This window comes from Musca domestica, unplaced genomic scaffold, assembly GCF_030504385.1.
Source record: "Musca domestica strain aabys unplaced genomic scaffold, Musca_domestica.polishedcontigs.V.1.1 24, whole genome shotgun sequence".
NCBI classification, from domain to species: Eukaryota; Metazoa; Arthropoda; class Insecta; order Diptera; family Muscidae; genus Musca; species Musca domestica.
This window is the reverse complement of record NW_026712272.1, coordinates 10,040,763-10,066,628: the sequence shown is the minus strand read 5'-3', so window position 1 is coordinate 10,066,628 and position 25,866 is coordinate 10,040,763. Positions and strand designations below refer to the sequence as shown.

Below are 25,866 nucleotides of genomic sequence, written 5' to 3'. Positions count from 1 at the left end.
TCGAGATCGGTTAAGATTTGGATATAGCTCCCATATATTAGCTTCGTCCGATTTACTTTTTATTGTGCACTAAACGTCTAATATTTGTCCAAATGGGATGGAATTTGGCACATGCGACCGAATTGGGTCTAGAAGCTAGTATGTCAAATTTGATCGAAATCGGTTCAGATATAGCTATAGCTCCCATATACGTATTGTTCATCCGATTTGTTATTTTTGTCCTCCGCAGCGGTAATAGGCACTCTGTAAGAACAATATTTGGGGAAATATATCAAATACAGCTCAGAAATACATTTGTTAATTTGTATGGAGATCGGTTTAGATTTGAATATAGCTCCCCTATATAACTTCGTCCGATTTACCTTTTTATTATGCACCAAATGTCTAATATTTGCTTAAATTGGATGAAATTTGGCACTTTCAACCGAATTGAGTTTAGAAATGTCATATTTGGTGAAGATCGGTTCAGATATAGCTATAGCTCCCATATATATTGTTCATCCGATTTGTTATATTTCTCACCCACAGCCGTAAAATGCACTCCGTTACAACGATATTCAGAGAAATATATCAAATACAGCTCAGAAATAAATTTGCTAAATTTTATCGAGATCGGTTCAGATTTAGATATAGCTCCCATATATAACTTTGTTCGATTTACCTTTTATTGTGCACCAAATGTCTTATGTTTGCCCCAATGGGATGGAAATTGGCACTTACGACCGAATTGAGTTTAGAAGCTAGTATGTCAAATTTGATCGAAATCGATTCAGATATAGCTATAGCTCCCATATACGTATTGTTCATCCGATTTGTTATATTTGTTACCCACAGCCGTAAAATGCACTCCGTTACAACGATATTCAGGGAAATATATCAAATAAAGCTCAGAAAAATATCTTTGCCAAATTTTATCGAGATCGGTTCCGGTTTGGATATAGCTCCCATATATATATCCTTATCTGATTTCAAATTAACTGTGCACCAAATGGGCAATACAAGTCCAAATTTAATAGATACAAATGCTTCGGCATATTTAGTCCTTTGAACTTTATATTATAATTATAATCATAGCGTGTATGATTGAATTCTCCCATAAAAACTTTTAATTGTTATTTGGAGCTCTACTAAATTAGCAAAGTGGTGTCAAGGGTATCATAAAGTCGGCCCCGCCCGATTTTAAGACTTTTTTACTTTTTATTTTCTTTCTTTCTCTTCTGTACGACAAATTTAAACTTTTGGTCTCACCCACGATCAAACTGACCAGATTCTGAAAATATAGCTCAAAATAAAATATACGTATCTCCCAGTTTTTCTAGATCAATTCATTCAAGCTTTTTACGAGCAATTCAATTTTTGGAGTAACAAGAGTCAATATGGGAGTCAATATGTCCCTCAAAATAAATTTTCTTCACAACCATTTGAACTTTTTCCTGCCGAACTTAGGCGACTTCAGCGACGAGCATGGTGAAAGATTTCACCAAGATATCGCGGATATTGAAAAGAGGTACAAAGGCAAAGACATGAGGTATATGCTGGCTCAATACTGTTGGTCACTTTGCCGTGAGACAAGAACCGATATGTACAAACGTCAAAATAAGCGTATAAAATTTTCAAATTAATTTAAGTGTTAAGTTTTACCTTTTAATTTACAACTATAAAAATTGCATTTTTAATGTTCAATACTCCAAAAATTGAATTGTTCGTAAAAAGCTTAAATGAATTGATCTAGAAAAACTGGGAGATACGTATATTTTATTTTGAGCTATATTTTCCGAATTTTGTCAGTTTGATCATGGGTGAAAAATCGTGTCGTACAGTGTTATTATTTCTTATTTATTATTTACTTATTATTTTTTATTTTATTTTTATTATTTTTATTTTTTGCCATTTTAACGTAAAGAACATTAAAATACACTTCAACGAGTGATTTTTGAAAAATCGCAAAAACACCAAAAACAATCCACACAATTGACAACACTGTTTAGGATTCTCTTGTTTGTTTTCTGCATTTTTTCCTTCTATTACTTTGCTTTGTGTGTGTGTGTGTGTGTGTTTATTTCTATGAGTCGTCGTTTAATTTACAGCTGCATGGTTGGCTTCGTTGCATCCAACGACGGTTGCTGTATGTCTCGGTGAGTGGGAGGGAGGGAGAGAGGTGGCAAAATGCCGAGAAGCTGAGAGTTTTGATTTTTCACAACTCTTTGCAATGAGACTGACTGTTATGTTTTATTTAATTCCTCGTAATAAAGTCTTTGGTTCTCCCCCCCACCTCGCACTCTCTCTCTCCGACTCATTCAATAACACCACCCCATCCATCCCACACAACATGGTGTGCATTGTTGCATGTGGTTGGGTTATGGTTGTGTATCCATGTGCAAGAATAGAGTAGAAGGAATTGTGTGCGAGTGTGTGTGTGTGGTGTTACTGTTGTCACTGCACATTTTTCTGGAATACTTTTTGCTGGCTGTTTCTTCTCCACTTCCCTGGCTACCCTTTTTAACCCACCTTGCTTGCCTGCCCGACCATGCCTTGCCGCCTTATCATCACATCGTAAAAAGGGATTCTCGTATGTGCCCGCAAGCCAGGGAGTATTCCACTTTTTATGGACTCCATCATCGCTACGACTACTACACACAACCAATCGGTACTCCTCGTTCTTGGTGTAGTCTTCTATGCTTGTTCTTACTTCTTTCTGTGTCGTTGTTGTTGTCGCTGTTGTATAAAAATTGAGTTGTTGCTAGCTGAAGAATTCAATCCGTCTCATCAAACGGTTGTTGTTGTTGTTGTGGCTCTGAACGAGCTGAGAGATGTCAACCATGGCAGGCAGCAGCAACTCCTGTCCGTCCGTCCGTCCACACATCTGTCTATCATTTAATGCGACAAGCAAAGCTTTATTTTCCTGGCCACTGACTGCCGGAGTGCCGAGTGCATCCCATGTGCCCAGCAACAAGAGTAGAATAGTTTTTTCTTGTTGTTGTTGCAACATAAAGTTGTGCAATAAAAGAAAATGGAAGCTAGCAACAGCAAGAACAACAACAACAACAACAACAGAAACAAAATAAACGTTAATTAAGGCAAATATAATTGTCATCGTTTGTGGTTTGAATGATGGCATGAAAGAATTTGATTAAAACAAAGACTCGAGAGAGAGAAAGAGAAAAACAGAGAGAGCGAGAGGACTTCTCTCCCATGGGATAACAGCAACAGAGATCGCAATTTGTCAATGCAGACCAAACTTCATTGCAAATTTGTCAAAGATGACCCCAATTAAAATGCGTTGTTTTTATGTGAATGGGTGTGTGCGGGATTTGTTGAGATTGACAGCTTCAGAGTCAATGGACAGATATGAAGAACAATTTTAATCTGTTAAAAAAATATATAAAAAAGAAAAATAGAGATATCCAGACTTATTATATGAAAGACTTCCAGATCTGGGGCTAAATAGAGAAGAAGAAGAAGGAGAACTTCTTCTGCTCCTCTGGAAAAGAAGAAGAAGGAGAACTTCTTCTGCTCCTCTGGAAAAGAAGAAGAAGGAGAACTTCTTCTGCTCCTCTGGAGAAGAAGAAGAAGGAGAACTTCTTCTGCTCCTCTAGAGAAGAAGAAAAAGGTGAACTTCTTCTGCTCCTCTAGAGAAGAAGAAGAAGAAGGTGAACTTCTTCTGCTCCTCTAGAGAAGAAGAAGAAGAAGTAGAACTTCTTCTGCTCCTCTAGAGAAGAAGAAGAAGAAGAAGAAGAAGAGGGAGAACTTCTTCTGCTCCTCTAGAGGAGAAGAAGAAGTAGAACTTCTTCTGCTACTCTAGAGGAGAAGAAGAAGAAGAAGTAGAACTTCTTCTGCTACTCTAGAGGAGAAGAAGAAGAAGTAGAACTTCTTATGCTCCTCTAGAGAAGAAGAAGAGGGAGAACTTCTTCTGCTCCTCTAGAGAAGAAGAAGAAGAAGAGGGAGAACTTCTTCTGCTCCTCTAGAGAAGAAGAAGAAGAAGAAGAGGGAGAACTTCTTCTGCTCCTCTAGAGAAGAAGAAGAAGACGTAGAACTTCTTCTGCTCCTCTAGAGAAGAAGAAGAAGAAGAAGAGGGAGAACTTCTTCTGCTCCTCTAGAGAAGAAGAAGAGGGAGAACTTCTTCTGCTCCTCTAGAGAAGAAGAAGAAGAAGAGGGACAACTTCTTCTGCTCCTCTAGAGAAGAAGAAGAAGAAGAGGGACAACTTCTTCTGCTCCTCTAGAGAAGAAGAAGAAGAGGGAGAACTTCTTCTGCTCCTCTAGAGAAGAAGAAGAAGAAGTGGAACTTCTTCTGCTCCTCTAGAGAAGAAGAAGAAGAAGTGGAACTTCTTCTGCTCCTCTAGAGAAGAAGAAGAAGAAGTGGAACTTCTTCTGCTCCTCTAGAGAAGAAGAAGAAGAAGAAGTGGAACTTCTTCTGCTCCTCTAGAGAAGAAGAAGAAGAGGGAGAACTTCTTCTACTCCTCTGGAGAAGTAGAAGAGGGAGAACTTCTTCTACTCCTCTGGAGAAGAAGAAGAAGTAGAACTTCTTCTACTCCTCTGGAGAAGAAGAAGAGGGAGAACTTCTTCTACTCCTCTGGAGAAGAAGAAGAGGGAGAACTTCTTCTACTCCTCTGGAAAAGAAGAAGAGGGAGAACTTCTTCTACTCCTCTAGAGAAGAAGAAGAAGAAGAAGAGCAATTTGTTAATGGGTTTTCCTATCCAATTATCTTAGCCCTGCCTCACCTTGAAAGCAACAAAGTTGTAGCTGATATTTTTTTTTCAAAATTATTTTTATTGTGGAACTGGTTTGTTTGTTGGCCCGACCAACAATTGTTTAAACAATTCAATTCCATCTTCTCGCCATAAAATAATCCGGTTCTTTGGCGGGCCAATTAATTGACACAAACGTGGTGTGTGCGCGCGCGATTGTTGGTCTGTATCTAAGCGTGCCGGAGCGATTTCATTTAAATGATTGACACATTGACAAGACCATTCCGTCCATAAATTTCGAGATGAAAAATCTGTTTATCTTGGCGGGGCAAAGATAGCCTTTTTTGGTTATCGTTGCTGATGCTGCTGTTGTTGTTGGAATAAATTGCATAATTAGTCTTCGTGTGTATCGCTGTTGTTGTTTCTATTCGTTTGTCTTGGAGTTTACATCTGGCGGAACATTAGCTTAGGCTAGGCTTGAAAAAATAATTAATTACAGCTGTTTATGGGGAGGGGAGGAGGAGTGGAGAGGCATAGTCAGGCCAATGTAAAATGTTCGGCTTTGAGTCATGGCGAATTGTAAGTCGTTGCTGTTGTTGTTGTAGTTGTTTTTGTAACAATAGCCAACAATAAAAAAATTTATGATGATCCATCCATCCATTCACTCCTCATCCAATTTATCTTCGTGGGCTGGGTAATTCAAGATCTTGCAAAACAATGGCGTAGCTCTGGATCAGCATTGCCCAGTTAATGAATATCTCCTCTGTGTGGGCTGCTGTGGCTGTTTGGGTCAAACTAATAGCTGGCTGGCTGCCTGCCTGCCTGCCTAGCTTGCTTTGTCTAGGCGTATACGGCGCCTGGCCTGCATCTCATCTCCACTGCAGGCGGGGTGGCGGCTGGCAGTTAGGGGGTACTTTTGCGTAGGCAGCCGGCTCGGTCCGAACTTATCTTGTCAATGTAAATTGTTTTCGTTTTTTTTCTCAACATTCTGTGAAAAAGTTTTATTTTTTTAATTAAAATTTATAATTCCATTTTTAAAATATTCAACAAAATGCACTTTGCATTCATTAAAACAACAACAGCAACAACCACAACAACACAGCCATCAAATAATGCAACAACGGGGAAAAGCAACGGCCCTGGGCATTTCATTAAAACTATAAATGGTGGGAGGGCAATAAACTTGTTGAAGGTTTTCTTCTCCCAAATGGAGAGAGAGTAGAGGGAAGGACAGAAGAAGGTCCTCTTATTATTGAGAAAGCAAAAGGAAACGATCTTGAAAAAAAAAAAATTAGAATGACTGAAGTCGGAATTTCCAAAATGCACTCCCTTTGGTGCACAAATAACAGGAAATCGGTTGAAGACATATACGGGACCTTTATCGAAATCTGAACCGATCTTGATAAAATTTTAAAAAATTATTTCTGAGCTGTATCTGATATCTGGTACCAAATATCATGGTTGTCGAAGGCATATTACGCATTTGAGGGACTAAAAACCCCAATTCGGATGAAAAATATATATGGTAGCTATAGCTATATCTGAACCGATTTTCACCAAATTTGAAGTACTTGCTTCTAGACTGATTCGGTCGGATGTGCCAAAATTTTAAAATTTTTTTTTTTAATTTTTTATTTATTTTTTATTTTTTTTTATTATTTTTTTTTTTATTTTTTATTTTTTTTATTTTTAATTTATTTTTCTTTATTTTTATTTATTTTTTTATTTTTATTTTTTTTATTTTTTTTTTATTTTTTATTTTTTTATTTTTTATTTTTTTTATTTTTTATTTTTTTTATTTTTTTTATTTTTTATTTTTTTTATTTTTTATTTTTTTAATAGAGTATTTTCACTTGGTCCCGCAGACAAATAGTCATGGATTTTGTAAAAGAATATTTCAAGGTCAAAAAACGAGGGACCCACAGACCAATAATCGTGGATTTTTTTAAAATAAAACCTTCTCACCAAACTTAGAGGAATTTTTCAACATTTGTCATTTTTTTTTTTATTTTTTCTTTAATTTTTTTTTTAATATTTTTTTTTTAATATTTTTTTTTTAATATTTTTCAATTTTTTTTTTAATTTTTTTTTAATTTTTTTTTTTATTTTTTTTAATTATTTCAGACAAATAGTCATGGATTTTGTTAAAGAATATTTCAAGGTCAAAAAACGAGGGACCCACAGACCAATAATCGTGGATTTTTTTTAAATAAAACCACACCAAACTTAGAGGAATTTTTCAACATTTGTCATTTTTTTATTTTTTCTTTTAATTTTTTTTAATATTTTTTTTTTAATATTTTTTTTAATTTTTTTTAATTTTTTTTAATTTTATTTTTAATTTTTTTTTATTTTTTTTAATTATTTCAGACAAATAGTCATGAAATTTGTTAAAGAATATTTCAAGGACTAAAAAACGAGGGACCCACAGACCAATAATCGTGGATTTTTTAAAATCTCTCACACCAAAGTTAGGGGCATTTTTCAAGGTTTGTCAAGGACTCACGACAAAGTATTTGTGAATTTTTTAAAGATTTTTTTCAAGGACTCACTGGCTAATATTCGTGGACTTTTAAATATTTTTTTTTCAGGGAATTCATGAATTCCTAAAAGAATAGTTTCACAGGACAATAATTGTGGATTGTTTAAAGAACATTTTTTTCGGAGACCTACAGACCAGACCTATAGGCAACGAATTCGTAGACTATTTTTTTTTTAAATAATCTAAACCCCCAAATCGGATGAAGCATATATATGGGAGCTATATCTGAATCGATTTTCAACAAATTTGATGTACTTTCTTCTAGACTGAATTCGTTTGGATGTGCCAAAATTCAGGTCATTTGGACTGATATTGGCAATTTAGTGCACAATTAACCCGAAATCGGTTGAAGATATATATGGGAGCTATATCTAAATTTAAACCGATTTTGACAAAATTTTAAACATTTATTTCTGAGCTGTATCTAATATCTGGTACCAAATATCATGGTTGTCGAAGGCATAATACGCATGTGAAGGACTTAAAACCCCAAATCGGATGAAAGATATATATGGGAGCTATAGCTATATCCGAACCGATTCTCACCAAATTTCATATACTTGCTTCTAGGCTGAATTCAGAAGGGTCTGCCAAAATTCAGGTCATTTTGACTGATATTAGCCATTTGGTGCACAAAAACCCCAAAATCGGATAAATATATACATGTGGGAGCTATATCCAAATCTACACCGATCTTGATACAATTTGGCAGAGGTATTTCTGGGCTGTACCTGATATCGGGTACCAAATATCATTCTTGTGGCGTGGATATTAAGCATCTGAAGGACTTAAAACCCCAAATCGGATAAAGCATATATATGGAAGCTATAGCTATATCAGAACCGATTCTCACGAAATTTCATATACTTGCTTCTAGACTGAATTCGGTGGGATGTGCCAAAATTTAGGTCATTTGGACTGATATTGGCCATTTGGTGCCCAATTAACGCGAAATCGGTTGAAGATATATATGAGAGCTATATCCAAATCTGCACCGATTTTGATACAATTTGGCAGAGGTATTTCTGGGCTGTACCTGATATCGGGTACCAAATATCATTCTTGTGGCGTGGATATTAAGCATCTGAAGGACTTAAAACCCCAAATCGGATAAAGCATATATATGGAAGCTATAGCTATATCAGAACCGATTCTCACGAAATTTCATATACTTGCTTCTAGACTAAATTCGGTGGGATGTGCCAAAATTTAGGTCATTTGGACTGATATTGGCCATTTGGTGCCCAATTAACGCGAAATCGGTTGAAGATATATATGAGAGCTATATCCAAATCTGCACCGATTTTTATACAAATTTTCAGAGATTTTTCTGGGCTGTATTTGATATTTGGCATCAGAGATTATTCTTGTGGATTGCATATTACGCATATGAGGGACTAAAAACCCCAAATCGGATAAAACATATACAGGGTAAGATCAAAAACTGCAACCATCTTCAGAATGCTGTCATTTCTAAGCAACTCGTCCGACAGCTGTTAAAATTATTCCAGTGACAGCTCATTATATTGTTTACAAGCGTACAAAAGCATTATGGTGAGACTTCTCCAGAAAAAAAGTTATTCGCGATGGAATTGGGGTAAAGCCATTGAAATTCCAAAAAATGCAAGAACTTACACCGCAACAGAACAGAAAGAAAATAGACTAATAGCAAACATTTGGCCGCAGACCTTGGACATTCCAACAGGACTCAGCACCATCACAATCAGCACACGCCACGCCAAGAATGGTTACAAAATGAGGTGGTTCCTCGCTTCATTTCCAGCGCACAATGGCCGCCAAAATCTCCGGATACCAATCCGTTGGACTGTTGTGTCTGGAGTATTTTGGAAAGCAGGGATTGGCACTAAAAAATACCAATGTGTCGATTACCTCAAGCAAGCGCTTCGCCGGCAATGGACCAAAATACCGCAGAGCAACATTCGGGCAGCATGTGCCGGCCGTTTGAAGGCCATAATCCGTGCCAAAGGTGACGAATTCGACCAAATTTAAACTTCTTCTAAAATTTGATGCAATTTCCGATATTTTTGCTTTCATTAAAAAAAAAAATTTAAAAAAAAAATAAAAATTATGGCGTTTGACTTTGTTGCAGTTTTTTTTATCTCGCCCTGTATTTCATATAAAGTTTAAGAAGTAGTCGATATAGTCCAAACTTGGCACGTCGCAATTTTTTTATATCATATATATTTAGGTCCGATACGAAATGGACAATATTTTCGCACTCCTGCGGAATCTACTCCATAGAGGGTCAAACATGTGAAGTCAAAATATATTTAAGTAGTCGAACAATAGCTGAGGGTGTGAATCTGTCGGCAAAACCAACTGATAATTTTTAAATTAGTTTTTTTATTTTTATTTTTTTTTTTAATTTTTTTTTATTTTTTTTTTTAATTTTTTTATTATTTTAAATTTTTTTAATTATTTTAAATTTTTAATTATTTTAATTTTGTTTAATTATTTTAATTTTTTTTTTTTAATTATTTAAATTTTTTTAATAGAGTATTTTCATTGGTCCCACAGACAAATAGTCATGCACTTTGTTAAAGTATATTTCAAGGACTATACAAGTAACGAAAATCTTAAAGTCGAGCGGGGCCGATTAATTTAGTAATTTTTTTCAATTTTTTCAATTTTTTTTTAATTATTTGATTTTTTTTTAATTATTTTAATTTTTTTTTTAATTATTTTATTTTTTTTTAATTCTTTTTTATTTTTTTTTTAATTATTTAAATTTTTTTTAATTATTTTAATTTTTTTAATAGAGTATTTTCATTTGGTCCCACAGGCAAATAGTCATGGACATTGTTAAAGAATATTTCAAGGACTAAACCAGTAGAGAAAGCCTTAAAGTCGGGCGGGCCGATACCTATGATACCCTACACCACATTGCTAATTTAGTAGAGCTCCGCATAAAAATTTAAAGTTTTTATGGGAGAATTCAATCATACACGCCATGATTATAATTATAATTTAAAGTTCAAAGGACTAAATATGCCGAAGCATTTGTATCTTTTAAATTCGGACTTGTATTGCTCATTTGGTGCACAATTAATTTGAAATCAGTTGAAAATATATATGGGAACTATTTGCAAATCTGAACCGATCTTGATAAAATTTGGCAAAGATATTTCTGAACTGTTTTTCATATATATCCCTGAATATCGTTGTTACGGAGTGCATATTATGGCTGTGGGTAACAAATGTAACAAATCGGATGAACAGTATATATGGGAGCTATAGCTATATCTGAACCGATCTACACCAAATTTGACATACTAGCTTCTAGACTCAAATAGGTCGTAAGTGCCAAATTTCATCCGATTTAGACAAATATTAGACGTTTGGTTCACAATAAAAGGTAAATCGGACGAAGTTATATATGGGAGCTATATCCAAAATCTGAACCGATCTCAATAAAATTTAGTAAATGTATTTCTGAGCTATATTTGATATATTTCCCCAAATATTGTTGTTACAGAGTGCATATTACGGCTGCGGAGGACTAAAATATCAAATCGGATGAAAAATATATATGGGAGCTATAGCTATATCTGAACCGATCTCGATCAAATTTGGCATACTTATTTTCAGGCCTAATTTGGTTGTATGTGCAAAATTCCATACTATCCGGACTGATATTACACGTTTGGTACACAATAAAAGCCAAATCGGACGAAGATATATGTGGGAGCTATATCTAAATTTTGACCGATTATCTCCAATTTCAATAGGGTTCGTCATTGGGCCACAGAAATGATTTGTGCAAAATTTCATCTGGATAGGGCAATAAATGCGAACTGTACTTTGTTCACAAAAATACATGGAAAGACGGACGGACGGACATGCATAAATCGACTCAGAATGTGATTCTATGCAGATCATCAAAAGGAACTATGGGTCTATCTCGTTTGCTTTTGCCTGTTACAAACAAATGCACAAAGACATAATAGCCTGACCACCTTGTGGTGTAGGGTATAAAAAATGAAAAATTATGGCGTTTGACTTTGTTGAAATTTTTTTTATCTCACCCTGTATTTCATATAAAGTAAAGGAAGTTGTCGATATAGTCCAAACTTGGCACGTTGCAATATTTATATCATATTTATTTAGGTCCGATACGAAATGCGCAATATTGTCCCATTCCTTCGGAATCTACTTCAAAGAGGGTCAAACATGTGAAGTCAAAATATATTTAAGTAGCTGAGGGTGTGAATCTGTCGGCTAAACCAACTGATATTTTTTAAATTAGTTCTTTTTATTATTCTATATTTTTAAATTTTTTCTTAATTATTTTTTTAATTTCTTAAATTATTTTTTTAATTATTTAAATTTTTTAATTTTTTTTTATTTTTTTAATTTTGTTTAATTTTTTTTTCAACTTTTTCTTAATTTAACCTTCACACCAAAGTTATGGGAATTTTTCAAGGTTAGTCAAGGACTCACGACAAACTATTCGTGAATTTTTTCAAGGACTCACAGGTTAATATTCGTGGATTTTTAAATATTTTTTTCAGGGAATTCATGAATTCTTAAAAGAATAGTTTCACAGGACAATAATCGTGGATTTTTTTAAAGAAAAAATTTTCCGGGCACCTACAGTCCAGACCAGACCTGCAGGCAACGAATTCGTAGATTTTTTTTAAATAATCGCCAGTTTTTTAGAGAAATTTTTTAAAGAAATATTTTTCAAGGACCCCCAGATGAAAAATCCTGAATTTTTTATGAATATTTTTCAAGGTCCCACCTGTACTTTCAGGGATACTAAATTTCGTGGTTGTCAAATATCATAAATGTGGGTTTTTTTCCATAATTATAAGGTGGCCCTTCCCAAATTTCCAAAAGAAAGCCAAACAAAACACCTTGCCTTCAACACCTGAGTGGAGGGGTGGTGGGTGGTTATAGTATTCATATTCACGGTCTAAATATGGACACCCAATCAAATACAATGAACCATGCATTCATTGCCTCAATTGTTTTGGAACGCAGTGTCTTCTTCTTCTGTTTTTTTCTTTTCTTTCAATTTCATTTTTTTGCTTTTCACATTTGCAGACGGCTTTCATTACCATATTTGTACGACGGTGTACGACGGCGTGCTTGATTCTTATCTTTCGTTCAAATGATTTTCGCAATATAGTATTTTATTGTTGTTGTTGTTGTTGTTGCTATTTGTTTTTATTTTATTTCTGCGACGATTATGAAAAAGTATTTTTAAGGTTTAGAGAATGGATTGGATGGTTGGTTGGGGCTGCAGACGCTGTGGATGGTGGTGGTTGGTGGTGGCTAGGCTATGGCGATGGCGATGACTACCAAAGATTATTTATTCTGCTGGCGAGACGAAGAATACGCGAAGCGATGTTCATTAATTAAAATTAACACAACGTACGACGGCGACGTACAATACTGGCCGGCGTAAGAGAAGCAGGAGGAGAGCAGGGAGAGGGTGTAGTGAAGCGCAAAAAAAAAAAAAAAAACGATGAAAGCTTTAAAAGATCGATAATATGGCACAGACGACAGAGGAGCAGTCAAAAACCGACAGAAAAAAAATATAAAAAATAAAAACAACCAATTAAAGCAAAAAACGAAAAATAACAACAAACAGTCAGCAAAAATCTCCGAAGATAAAACAAAAAAAAAATTCAATTCATTATTATTTATTAATAATAATACAGGGTGAGATAAAAAAAATCGGCAACAAAGTCAAACGCCATAATTTTTACAGGTTTTTTTTAAATGTTATTGAATGAAAGCCAAAAAGTTCGGAAATAGTCGGAAATTTTCAAATAAGTTTAGATTTGTTCGAATTGGTCACCTTTGCCACGAATTATGGCCTTCAAACGACGAATGAAACCGTCACACGCTGCCCGAATGTTGCTCTGCGGTATTTTGGCCCATTCCCGACGAAGCGCTTACTTGAGGTAGGTGATCGACACTTTGGTATTTTTTAGTGCCAACCTTGCTTTCCAAAATACTCTAGACACAATAGTCCAACGGATTGGTATCCGAAGATTTTGGTGACCATAGTGCGCTGGAAATGAAACGAGGAACCACCTTATTTTGTAACCATTTTTGGGTGGCGCGTGCTGAGTCCTGTTAGAATGTCCAAGGTCTGCGGCCAAAATGTTTGCGTGCCCAAGGCTTTAATACGCCCTCCAGAATATATTCGCAATAATATTCGGCATTTTTTCTGATGCCACGGTCGATTAATACAAGCGGAGAGCGACCGTCGGCTGTTATGGTGGCCCACACTATCACCATGGCCGGCGCTTAAGTGAGTTCTGGTAGCCAACCGAAGGTGCTCATTTTCAGCTGACCTCTTTGGCAAGTGAACACGATAATTTTGTTTGTTTACAAACTGCCGGACAACGAATGTTTTCTCATCGGAGAGAGAGAGAGAGAGAGAGAGAAAAAACCAAATTCGGCAGTTCACCACTTTTGGCCAAGCGAAGCAACTCTTTAGCTCTTTTGAGTCTACTTTCATTCTGTTCCGTTGCGGTGTAAGTTCTTGCACTTTTTGGAATTTCAATGGCCTTACCCCGAGCTCATTTTTCAATATTTGCCGAATGGAATATTGCGATATGTTCAGCTCACGAGGCATTTTTCGGCCACTGCGACGCTAGTTTCGATCAAGTCGCTTCTTTACTTTTCGAACCATTTCTGCTGATGTTCCGTCCACTTCCTTGATGTCGGGCTACGCTACCAGTATCACGGTAACGAGCGATGGTACGAGACACACAGAAGATTTATTCACATTTAAATGCTGGAGTGTGCTCTAACGATAGCCACTTGTGGTTCGCCAGCCAAATACAAAGAAATCACACTATCCCGCTTGAATTCCTTCACGAATAACTTTTTTCCGGGAAAATCCTCACCAAAATGCATTTGTACGCTTGTAAACAATTTAATGAGCTGTCACTGGAATACGTTTAACAGCTGTCGGATGAGTGGCTTGGATATGACAGCAGTCTGAAGTTGGTTGCAGTTTTTTCATCTCACCCTGTATTTTAGATTTTTATATTTTATATTTACATATACATATTTTCTCTTCATACGTAAATAAACAAACCAACGGATATCTCTATCTACTACATAACACCAACAAATGACCTACCTCCCTCCCTACCCAGGTTGATATCTTGGCCTGTGGATCTACTACCATGTTTTTTGTAGTTCTTTGCCACCATATGGAACTTTGTACGTTTGTAGTACACGAAAGTACGGCCCGTTCATCAATACATACGAATATGGCAAAGCAGCGGCGGTCGCCAACAACTCACTTCATGCCTTCACAAAAAACACCGCACATCGATCATCCATCCACACAACATTCGTTCATAAACAAAATTTGTTTATCGCTCGCAATCAATACAAAGTTGCAAAAGCTGATAGATTTAGTCTGTAGGGCGATCGTCGATGCACAGTGGGTTGAAATTTAAATTTAATTTTTGAAAAAAAAAATTTTTTTCAGGGACCAAAAAAGGACTTTTTATTAAATTTCGAAAAATTACCAGGAAATCAATATTCAAGGATTTATAAAACATTTTTTCATGGACACACAGACAGGTAATTGCTTATTTTTTTTAATTTTGAAGGACTACTGAAGGACCACTAGTAGCTAATGTTCATACCCTACACCACACGGTGGTCAGGGTATTATGTTTTTGTGCATTTTTTGTGACAGGCAAAAGGAAACGAGATAGACCCATAGTTCCTTTTGATGATCTGCATAGAATCACATTCTGAGTCGATTTATGAATGTCCGTCCGTCCATGTATTTTTATAAACAAAGTACAGATCGCATTTATTGCCCGATCCCGATGAAATTTTGCACAAGTCATTTCTTTGACCCAAGGACGAACCCTATTAACATTTTTTTTAAATAAAATTAAAAAGCCAGCAGGTCAATAGTCATGTTTTTTTTTTAATCATTGGCAAATTTTTAAACCATAAATGTCCATGGGATTTGAAAATAGACTGGCCGGCTAAAGCCTTCGTTATTAGATTTCAAATACTTCAATGCAATATCATCTATAAATTCTTAAAATTATTACTATTTTTTGATAAAAAAAAATTAATTATGTTTTGTGATACTTACTTATATTTTTTTTGTTCTGTTGCCAATACAATCAGCTGTAATAAAAAGAAGAAGAAAATAATTAATATGAGTTGGAATTGTATTTTTTTAAATTATACTAAAATAGAATATATTATTAACTAATATAAGTATGCATATTTTATACAGTCAACAAATTCTTAATTTATTAATTATTTATTTATTTTCATATTTTATTAATTATTTGTTAAATTTTGAATTTACATATTTGTGTATTTATTTATTTTAAGTTTCATTTTTTATTAATGTTGTTATTTACTTATTTATTTATACACACGTTTTATTAATAAATAAATGTTTATTTCTATTACTAAAATATTTTACTTTTTATATATTATTTATTGTATTTTATTTATTTATTTATACACTAATTTTATTAATAAATAGATATTTAGTTCTATGTCTAATTAAAATATATTATTTTTTATATGGTATTTATTCTAATTTACATATATTTACTTTATTTATTTTTACTTGTTTATTTTTATATTTATGTGTTTATAAATTTATTACGTATACCTTTTTTTATGTTTTATATTTTGAGTTTTATTTATTTTTATATTAATTAATTTTTAATTTATTATATATTATATTTTTGTTTTTATATTTTTTTTTTTGCAACAACAAAATACTGAACAAACAAGCCAACGCTTTTTTATTCATTTTTATTTATTTATTTATTTATTATAATATTTATTTATTATTTAATTTTTTATTTATTTTTTTATATTAATTCATTGTTAAATTTTTTATTTATTTATTTTATTTATTTTTATATTTTCATTTATTTTATTTATTTATTTATTTTTATTTTTTTTAATTATTTATTTTTATTTTTTTATTTATTTATTTTTTTTTTATTTATTTATTTTTATTTATTTTTATATTTTTTATTTATTTTTATATTAATTCATTACATAATTTTTTAATAATTAATTATTTATTTTTATTTTTTTGTTTGTGTTTTTGTTTTTTTTTTTTTTTTTTATTTTAATTTATATATTTTTATTTTTTATTTATTTGTATTTTGTTTATTTATTTTAATTTTTATATTTTTATTTTTTCCATTTTTTATTTTTATATTAATTCATTATTTAATTTTTTATTTATTAATTATTTTATTTATTTTTATTTTGATTTTTTTTATATTTTTTGTTTATTTATTTTTATATTTTTTCATTTATTTTTATATTTTTTATTTATTTTTAATATTAATTCATTATTTAATTTTTTTTATTTATTATTTACTTTTATTATTTATTTTTATTTTCTTATTTATTTATTTTTTTTTTGTTATTTATTTTAATATTAATTCATTTTTATTTTGTTATTTTTTATATTTTTTTCTGTTTTATTTTTTTATTTATTCATTTTAAAGTTTTTCTTTATATATTTTAAAAAAAGTTATTTTATTATAATTTATTTTATTTTTTATCATTTTTATATTAATTCATTATTTACTGTTTTATTTTTTAATCATTATATTTATTCATTATTTTTTTATTTATTTATATTTTATATTTATTTATTTTTTATTTTATTATTTATTTATTTTTATATTAATTCATTGTTTATTTTTTATTTATTATTTATTTATTCATTTTTATTTTTTATTTATTTATATTTTTATTTTTTTATTTATTTATATTTTTATTTATTATTTATTTATTTACTTTTATATTAATACACTATTAAGTTTTTTATTTATTATTTTATTTATTTTTCAAATTAATTGTGTTTTTTTCTTATTTATTTATTTATTTATTTTCATATATTTATATGTTCATAATTTGTTATGTATCAATTTTTTTATGTTTTATATTTTGAGTTTTATTGCTTTACATTTATTTATTTATTTCTATTTTTATTTTTAATTTATTTTTATATTAATTCATTATTAAATTTTTATTTATTTATTTATTATTTTTTTTTATTAATTTGTTTAATATAATATTATAATATAATAATTAATTATTCATTCATTTATTTTATTTTTTTATTTATTTTTATATTAATTCATTATTTAATTTTTGTATTCGTTATTTTTTATTTATTTATTATTATGTTTATATTTTTTTTATTATTTATTCACTAAATTTTTAATCTATTTATTTTTATTTTATTTATTTATTTTTATATTTTTTATTTATTTTTATATTTATTTTTATTTTTTTATTTATTTATCTTTATGTTAATTCAATATTTAATTTTTTTTATTTATTAACTATTTTATTTATTTTTATTTTTTTATTTATTTTTATTTCTTTATAATTTTTTATTTATTTATTTTTATTTATTTATTTATTTATTTATTTATTTATTTATTTATTTTTATTATTTATTTTTATTTATTATTTATTTTTATTCATTTATTTATTTTTATTTTTTATTTATTTATTTATTTTATTAAGTTATTTTTATATTAATTCATTATTATTTTTTTATTTATTTTTTTAATTCATTGTTTATTTATTTTTATTTATTTTTTTTTAATGTAATTTTATATTAATTTATTATTTATTATTACTAATGGATTTTAATCATTCAATTTTTTTAATTAATATATTTTTTAGCTATTCATTTATTTTTTGTTAATTATTTTTAATACATTGCAAATATTTTTTAATTTTTATATTCTGAGTTTTATTTGTTTTTTAGTAATTTATTTTCTTTACTTATTTTTTACTAGTTATATGTTATTTTTATTTATTTTAATTATTATTCAGTAATTTTTAGTTTACATATTTTTTTTTATTATGTTTTTTTCGAAAAAAAAAAAACAAGTTGTGTCCCTTCATCCCACTGTGACCACATCCACTGTCCATACACATATTTCGCATTGTATAAATATGAGTGTTGTTTTTCGGTATTTTTTTGTGTTTCTTTCCCCCTTTAGAATAAACAACACAGTTTTTTATTTATTTATTTTTTGTATTTCATTAAAAAAGCCAAACCGAAAAATCAAACGTATTTATGCGCGCGTAGTGTTTTTTTATTATTTTTTTCTTAACGTAAAATAAATTTGTAGATTTGTAGATATGGGGATTTTTGGTGTTGTTTCTTTCATTTCTTTTTTTTTTTTTGTGTTTTTATTGTTTATCTAAATGCGCCTTTTGCTGCTGTTTTGTCAATGATTGAAAAAGAAAATAAATGTAGGTATGTGAATCGAAATGTATATTGCAATGTTCATTCTACAGATTCTTAGTAAAATTCTATAGTATAATAAGAAAAAATAACAAAACAAAAATAAAATGAAAACTTAAATAAATGCACATGTGTAGAGAACCACCAGTCCCTCTTCGAAAAATAACCCATAATTCTGTGCTCTTCTATGCACTCAGAGAGTGAGCGAGGGAGAGTGAGTGAGTGAGGGTTATTTTTTGCAATGACATGTACTCAAGAATTGTCTGATTATGTTTTTTTTTTATTGTTGTGACTGTTGGTAGGTGAAAGAAGGTATCTCAATGGTGTTCCTTTATTATTTTTTGCATTAATCGCGCTATCGTAATCTTGATTATATTCATAATGGATTGAAATAATTGTTATAATTGATGCCAGAGCCGTTGAAATTTGAATATATTCTCTTGATCAGCAAAAAATTCTATGTAGATTAACACTGCCTTTACACGATGCAATTTTTAGCTGGCATTTTTATCAATTCTCTTTTAAAATTTCTGCGTAAATCTTCGCGCCTTTACGCGGTGCCATTTTACGATAATAGTGCCTGGAATTTTTTCTGACATTTTATTTTATTCAGTATTTCGTATAGAGCTAATTGTTTGTAACAGATATTTATAAAGAAGTGATTTAAAATTAAATGTGTGAATCTAAAGAAGAAATGATGGAAAAAGTTATTGAGGTGTTAAATATTGCATTATTAACTTTTATTTTAACTTTCTTTTTTTACTTTTTAATACTTCCAATTAATTTTCATATAATTCACTATACAATTCAGTCACTAAAAACATAACATCACAATAAAAGAAACGCATCAAAAATTACAATAAAGAAACGATATGAAATGTCAAAATCATAAAAAATTCGGAAGAAGCAAAAAAAGAAATGCAAAGAAAATTGCATGTAACCCTGTGCGGTGGCTTATCGTGCCATTTTTTCTTCTATCCTTGTCTCTCTACACCTTTTACCAACAAAAAAAATGGCATGGTTAAAAAATGTCACCGTGTAAAGGCAGTGTAAGTAATGGCTTGACGGCATTTTTAAGCCTTTTCACCAACCAATTCCACTGGTAAAAACGAAAGTGGACCCAATATACAATGTCTCTTTTATTTTAAAATGGGTTTATTTATATCATGTGGGAGGGTGTTAAAAGTTCGGCCCGACCCGGCCCGGATCTTAAAACATTTGTACTTGTTCTTTATTTACTTTTTATAAACCACTCATTTTTTATTTATTTATTTTTAATTGAATTATTTATTTGTAATTATTTATTTCTTATTATTTAAATTTATTTTTTTTATTAATTTATTTCTCTTTATTCATTTTTTTAGTTTATTATTAAAATTTTACAATTTTTTATATATAACTATTTTTTTACTTAAAATATTTATATTTATATATAAAATATTTATATTTTCGATTTGTAATTTATTTTTTTATTTTATTCATTTTTTTAATTTTTCATTCAACCTTTTAAATATATATTTAATTTTTTTTATAGTTATTATTTGATTTACTTCTAAGTTCTTATTTTTTTTTAGTTCTTATTTTTTTAACTATTTATTTATATTACATTTTATAATTGTTTTTTTTATTATTATTTTTTTATTTATTTATACTTATATATTATATAATTATTAATTTTTATATAGTTTGTAATAATTTTTATTTATTAATTTTTTGATTTTATTTAAACGTTTTACTAGTTATTATTTGATTTATTACTTAATGTTTTAATTGTTTTTTTTATTTATTTTTTTTTATTTCTGTTATTTTAAACTATTTATTTTTTTTACTTTTTAATATTTTAATATATAATATTTTTTTTGTATAATTGTTATTTGTTATATAGTTTTTGCTAATTTGTATTTATTTTTTTATTTATCAATTTTTTATTTTTTTTTTAATAATTTTCATTTTATACTAGCCATTCTATGATTCTCTATTTACGATTATAGTTTTATGTCCACGTTTTGAGTGAAAATATTGTCCAAAAACAATGTTTAAAAAGGAAAGGCCTGAAGGGGTTTCAAGAGAGTCTGCCCAAAGTCATCTATAAGAACTACGTTTTCCCAAAACAAAAATTTTCAAAATAAAATATTCTCGTTCTAGGAATTTTGCATAAAATTAAGTCTTAAAAACAAAATTACAAAGGTCTTCCAAAAAAAAAATGAAAAACAAAAAATATATTTTAAAAGGTTATGTGCATATATGTGTGTGTGCGTACACGAGGTGTACGCATACGTCACACATGTTGTTGTTGTTGTTCATACAATTAGTACCCCTACATTTTACAAACAAATTGACATTATCTTGGTACATTAGCGGGAGTGTGACGACGACGACGACGACGACGAGGAGGAGGGGGAGGGGAGAGCGTGTCAAATGAAGGAGAACTGGCAGCAGCAGCAATGGTAGCAGGGGGTGGGGGGTATATGGCTGGGGGTCAAATTCGTCTTTATGTTGTTGTTGTTGCTGTCAGTGTCGTAAAACAAAACAATTATTTGCTTTGGCTAATGTTTAAAATGCTGTTGTTGTTGTCTTTTTTATTTTACGTTTTTTCTCTTCTGTTTTCATTTTGGGGAGGAGGAGCACGTGCTACTAATGGTAGTACTACTATTTCTTCACTTGGCGGCAATGGCAGCGGCGATGGATGGTATGGCATGGCATGGCACGGCATGTGTTTGTATGTATGTATGAATGTTTGTATGCTCTGCGACGGCTACATACATGTTTAGGTGAAAAACAAAGTTTGGCCATAGCCTAACAAAAACAAAATAAAAAATTCAAAAAATGAGGAAAAACAAGGTGATGGTTGTTTTTGCCTCTCATTTTTTTAGATTTTCTTTTAAAAGTTTTTGTATTTTTGTTTTATTCTTGGGATGATCGTAGTATCCTTTACCCGAGTTTACTTGTGTTTATCGAAATATTGAGATGTACCAAATCTGAATGGAATCGGATGTTAATTTCCCGTTTAATAAGCTTCATGGAAACTCAAAATTTTGACCCTTTGTGGGGAAGGTACCAGAAGGAGTGGTCCGATATATCCCATCTTCTCACCAGACCTTTGATTAACAAAAAATATTGTGATGTGTGCAATTGGATGAGAACCGGATGTTTATTTCGGAATTTATGATCGTTTTTGTTATTCTAAATTTTGATCCTTTTTGGGGGAGGTACCAGAAGGAATGATCCGATCTCTATCATTTTTATAACAGATCTTGTGTTTATGAAAATAGTGAGATGTGCCAAGTCTGAATGGAATCGGATGTTAATTTCGTGTTGTATGAGCTTCATGAATATTTAAAATTTTGACTCTTTGTGGTTGAGGTACCAGAAGGAGTGGACCGATATTGCCCATCTTTACACCAGACCTTGGGCTAATAAAAATATTGAGATGTGTGAAATTTGAAGACAATCGGACTCTTACATCAAACTTTATAAGATTTGTAATTATTCAAAATTTTGACCCTTTGTGGGGGAGGTACCAGAAGGAGTGGACCGATATTGTTCATTTTCGCACGTGACATAGCACTGATGAAAATATTAGAATTTGCAAAGTTGGAACAAAATCGGATTATCCTTTCTCTTTCTGTGCAGAAACTATATATATATTTTTTTTTTTGAAAATTTCGACCTTTTGTAGGGGAGATACCAGAAGGAGTGGACCGATGTATTCCACCTTAATACCAGACTTTGAATTAATAAAAATATTGAGATGTGTAAAATTTGAAGACAATCGGGCTCTTACATCACAAATTATAAGAGTTGTAATTATTCTAAATTTTAACCCTTTGTGGGGGAGGTACTTGATAGAGTGTACCGATATTGTCCATTTTCACACCGGACCTAGCACTGATTAAAATATTAGGATTTGCAAAGTTGGAGCAAAATCGGATTATCCCTTCTTTTGCTGTGCAATAAATTATTTTCTTTCAAAATTTTGACATTTTGTGGGAGAGATACCAGGAGGAGTGGACCGATGTATTCCACCTTTACACAAAACCTTGGGTTAATAAAATTATTGAGATGTGTGAAATTTGAAGACAATCGGACACTTGCATCACATATCACAAGAGTTGTAATTATTCAAAATTTTGACCCTTTGTGTGGGGGAGGTACTTGATGGAGTGGACCGATATTGTCCATTTTCACAGCATTGATACAAAATTAGGATTCGCAAAGTTGGAACAAAATCGGATCATCCTTTCTCTTTCTGTGCAGAAAATATATATATATTTTTTAAATTTCGACCTTTTGTGGGGGAGATACAAGAAGGAGTGGACCGATGTATTCCACCTTTACACCAGGCTTTGGGTTAATAAAAATATTGGGATGTGTGAAATTTGAAGACAATCGGACTCTTACATCACAAATTATAAGCGTTGTAATTATTCAAAATTTTGACCCTCTGTGGGAGAGGTACCTGATGGAGTGGACCGATATTGTCCATTTTCACATCTGACCTAGCACTGATGCAAATATTAGGATTCGCAAAGTTGGAACAAAATCGGATTATCCTTTCTCTTGTTATGCAAAAAATTATTTTCTTTGACAATTTCGACATTTTGTGGGGGAGGTACCAGAAGGAGTGGACTGATGTTTTCCACCTTAACACCAGACCTTGGGTTTATAAAAATAATGAGATGTGTAAAATTTGAAGACAATCGGGTTCTTACATCACATATTATAAGAGTTGTAATTATTCAAAATTTTGACCCTTTGTGGGGGAGGTACCAGAAGGAGTAGACCGATATTGTCCATTTTCACATCCGACCTAGCACTGATGAAAATATTAGGATATGCAAAGTTAGAGCAAAATCGGCGTATCCCTTATTTTGCAGTGCAATAAATTATTTTCTTTGAACATTGTGCGATTTTGTGTGGGAGGTACCAGAAGGAGTGGACCGATATTGCCCATCTCCCAACTCTATCTATGTTTGACAATAATATTACGATATACCAACTTCGGATCAAATCAGATACTCCCTTCGGAGTTATCGTTATCGTGCGCACCAGCCAGCCAGACAGACGGACGGACGGACATTGCTAGATCGACTCCAAATGACCTGAAATGGATTTGGTCCAAAGAGACCTAGGGTCTAAAACCGTTATTTAGATGAGGCACGTTTTGGCCGTATCAAATGATATATACCCTCTGTGGCCCATCTGGCTGAGGGTATAAAAATAAATTGAGCAATAAAAGGTAAAAATAAATAAAATAAAATAATAATAATAAATAATAAAAAATATCAACAAACAATAAATAATACTTTAATAATTTTAAGTTAATAAAAATACAAACTCATTCAAGGTAGGTATAGAGAAGCAACAAACATTTGTTTGAACGGTTGTTTGTTTGTTTGTTCAAACATCCAAGCCCAGTAAGCTCTCGCTCTCTCTCTACCCCTACCCCTACTTCCCTCCACCCTCTTTCCCTTCTCTCTTTCCCTTCTCTCTTTCCCTAATCTCCTGCGGAAATTTCTTGTTGTTTCAGTTCAGTTCATTTCGGTTCTATCGTTATCTGGAAGATATTTATTTGCCCATATATATCTATGTACAAATAATATGGGGTATGTACTCCAAGAGAGATATCTGTGCCTAGGTATATACGAATGGGTGTGCGCGACCGTTTATTTGTATGAACACAGTTGTTGTCATACATTTATTTGACTTGGCAAAAATTCATTCATGCCTTTTGCTTGACGGCTGACTATGGCTGGTGGTGTGGTGTTGGTGATGCGATTCGATAACTCTCCCTCTGCCGTTACTCACTCCTTCCTTCATTCCATGCAATGCTATATGCATTACTCTCTTGACAGTTGTGTGCTTTTTGTGTGTTATCGATATGCAGATAACAGTGTTGCCAACACTGATTCTTTTTAAAGACATGGGTACTTTTCAGAGAAACAAGTAATCTAAGGGATTTATTCAATAAATCCGGTATTAATTAAAAAAAAATATGTATGTATATATATATTAACAAATAAAAAATACAAAATTAAAAAAAACAAAATAAATTAAAAAAAAAAACAAAATTAAAAAAAAAAACAAAATTAAAAAAAAAAAAACAAAATTAAAAAAAAAATTAAAAAAAAAAACAAAATAAAAAATAAATTAAACAATTACTCAAAAAGTTGACCCGTCGAGTGGGAGGGAGGTACCAGAAAGAGTGGATCTATATCTACCATCTTCACATCAGATTTTGTGTTGGAAGGAAAAATTTGAATGTGTAAAATTTGAAGAGGATCGGATGCTTATTTGGCATTTTATGAGTGTGAGTATGAGTTATGAGCTTCATGGATATTCAAAATTTTGACCCTTTGTGGGAGAGAGGTACCAGAAGGAATGGTCCGATCTCTATCATCTTAACAACAGAATTTGTGTTACTAAAAATATTATAATATGTAAAGTTTAGAATGAATCGGATGCTTATTTCGCATTTTATGGGCATTTTGGTTAATTGAAATTATAACCCCTTTGTGGGGGAGGTACCGGAAGGAGTGGTCCGAGATATTTAATATTCACATCAGATATTGTGTAAGTAGCAATATTGATATGTGTCAAGTTTGAAAAGAATTGGATGCTTATTGCGCATTTTATGAGAATTTTGATTATTCAAAATTTTGACCCCTTTGTGGGAGAGGTACCAGAAGGAGTGGTCGGATATATTCCGCATTCACATCAGATATTGTGTTGATAGAAATATATGGATGTGTCAAGTTTGAAAAGAATCGGATGTTTATTACGGATTTTATTAATGTTATAATTATTCAAAATTTTGACCTCTTTGTGGGGGAGGTACAAGAAGGAGTGGCCCGAGATATTTAATATTCATACACGATCTTGTGTTGATAGAAATATTTTGATGTGCCAAGTTTGAAAAACATCGGTTGCTTATTTCGCATTTTGTGAGATTTTTGATTATTCAAAATTTTGACCCCTTGTGTGGGAGAGGTACCAGAAGGTGTGGTCTGATACATTTCATATTCACATCAGGAGTTGTGTTGGTAGAAATATTGGGATGTGCCAAATTTCAAAAGAATCGGATGTTTATTTCGCATTTTGTGAGATTTTTGATTATTCAAAATTTTGACCCCTTTGTGGGAGAGGTGCCAGAAGGAGTGGTCGGATATATTCCGCATTCACATCAGATATTGTGTTGATAGAAATATATGGATGTGTCAAATTTGAAAAGAATCGGATGCTTATTTCGCATTTTGTGAGATTTTTGATTATTGAAAATTTTGACCCCTTTGTGGGAGAGGTACCAGATGGAGTGGTCGGATATATTCCACATTCACATCAGATTTTGTGTAGGTCGAAATATTGGG

The 25,866-nt window shown here is 31.4% G+C and overlaps 1 protein-coding gene across 1 annotated transcript in view; it reads right to left on the bottom strand.

The window, feature by feature from the left end:
• The window catches only part of LOC101893878 (pneumococcal serine-rich repeat protein), a 117,057-nt gene that overhangs the window by 50,034 nt on the left and 41,157 nt on the right, over positions 1-25,866 (bottom strand). Inside the window, exon 3 of the mRNA XM_059123385.1 lies at positions 15,338-15,372. The gene's annotated coding sequence lies outside the window, so the exon portion shown is untranslated. The remainder of the gene's footprint in view (positions 1-15,337; positions 15,373-25,866) is intronic.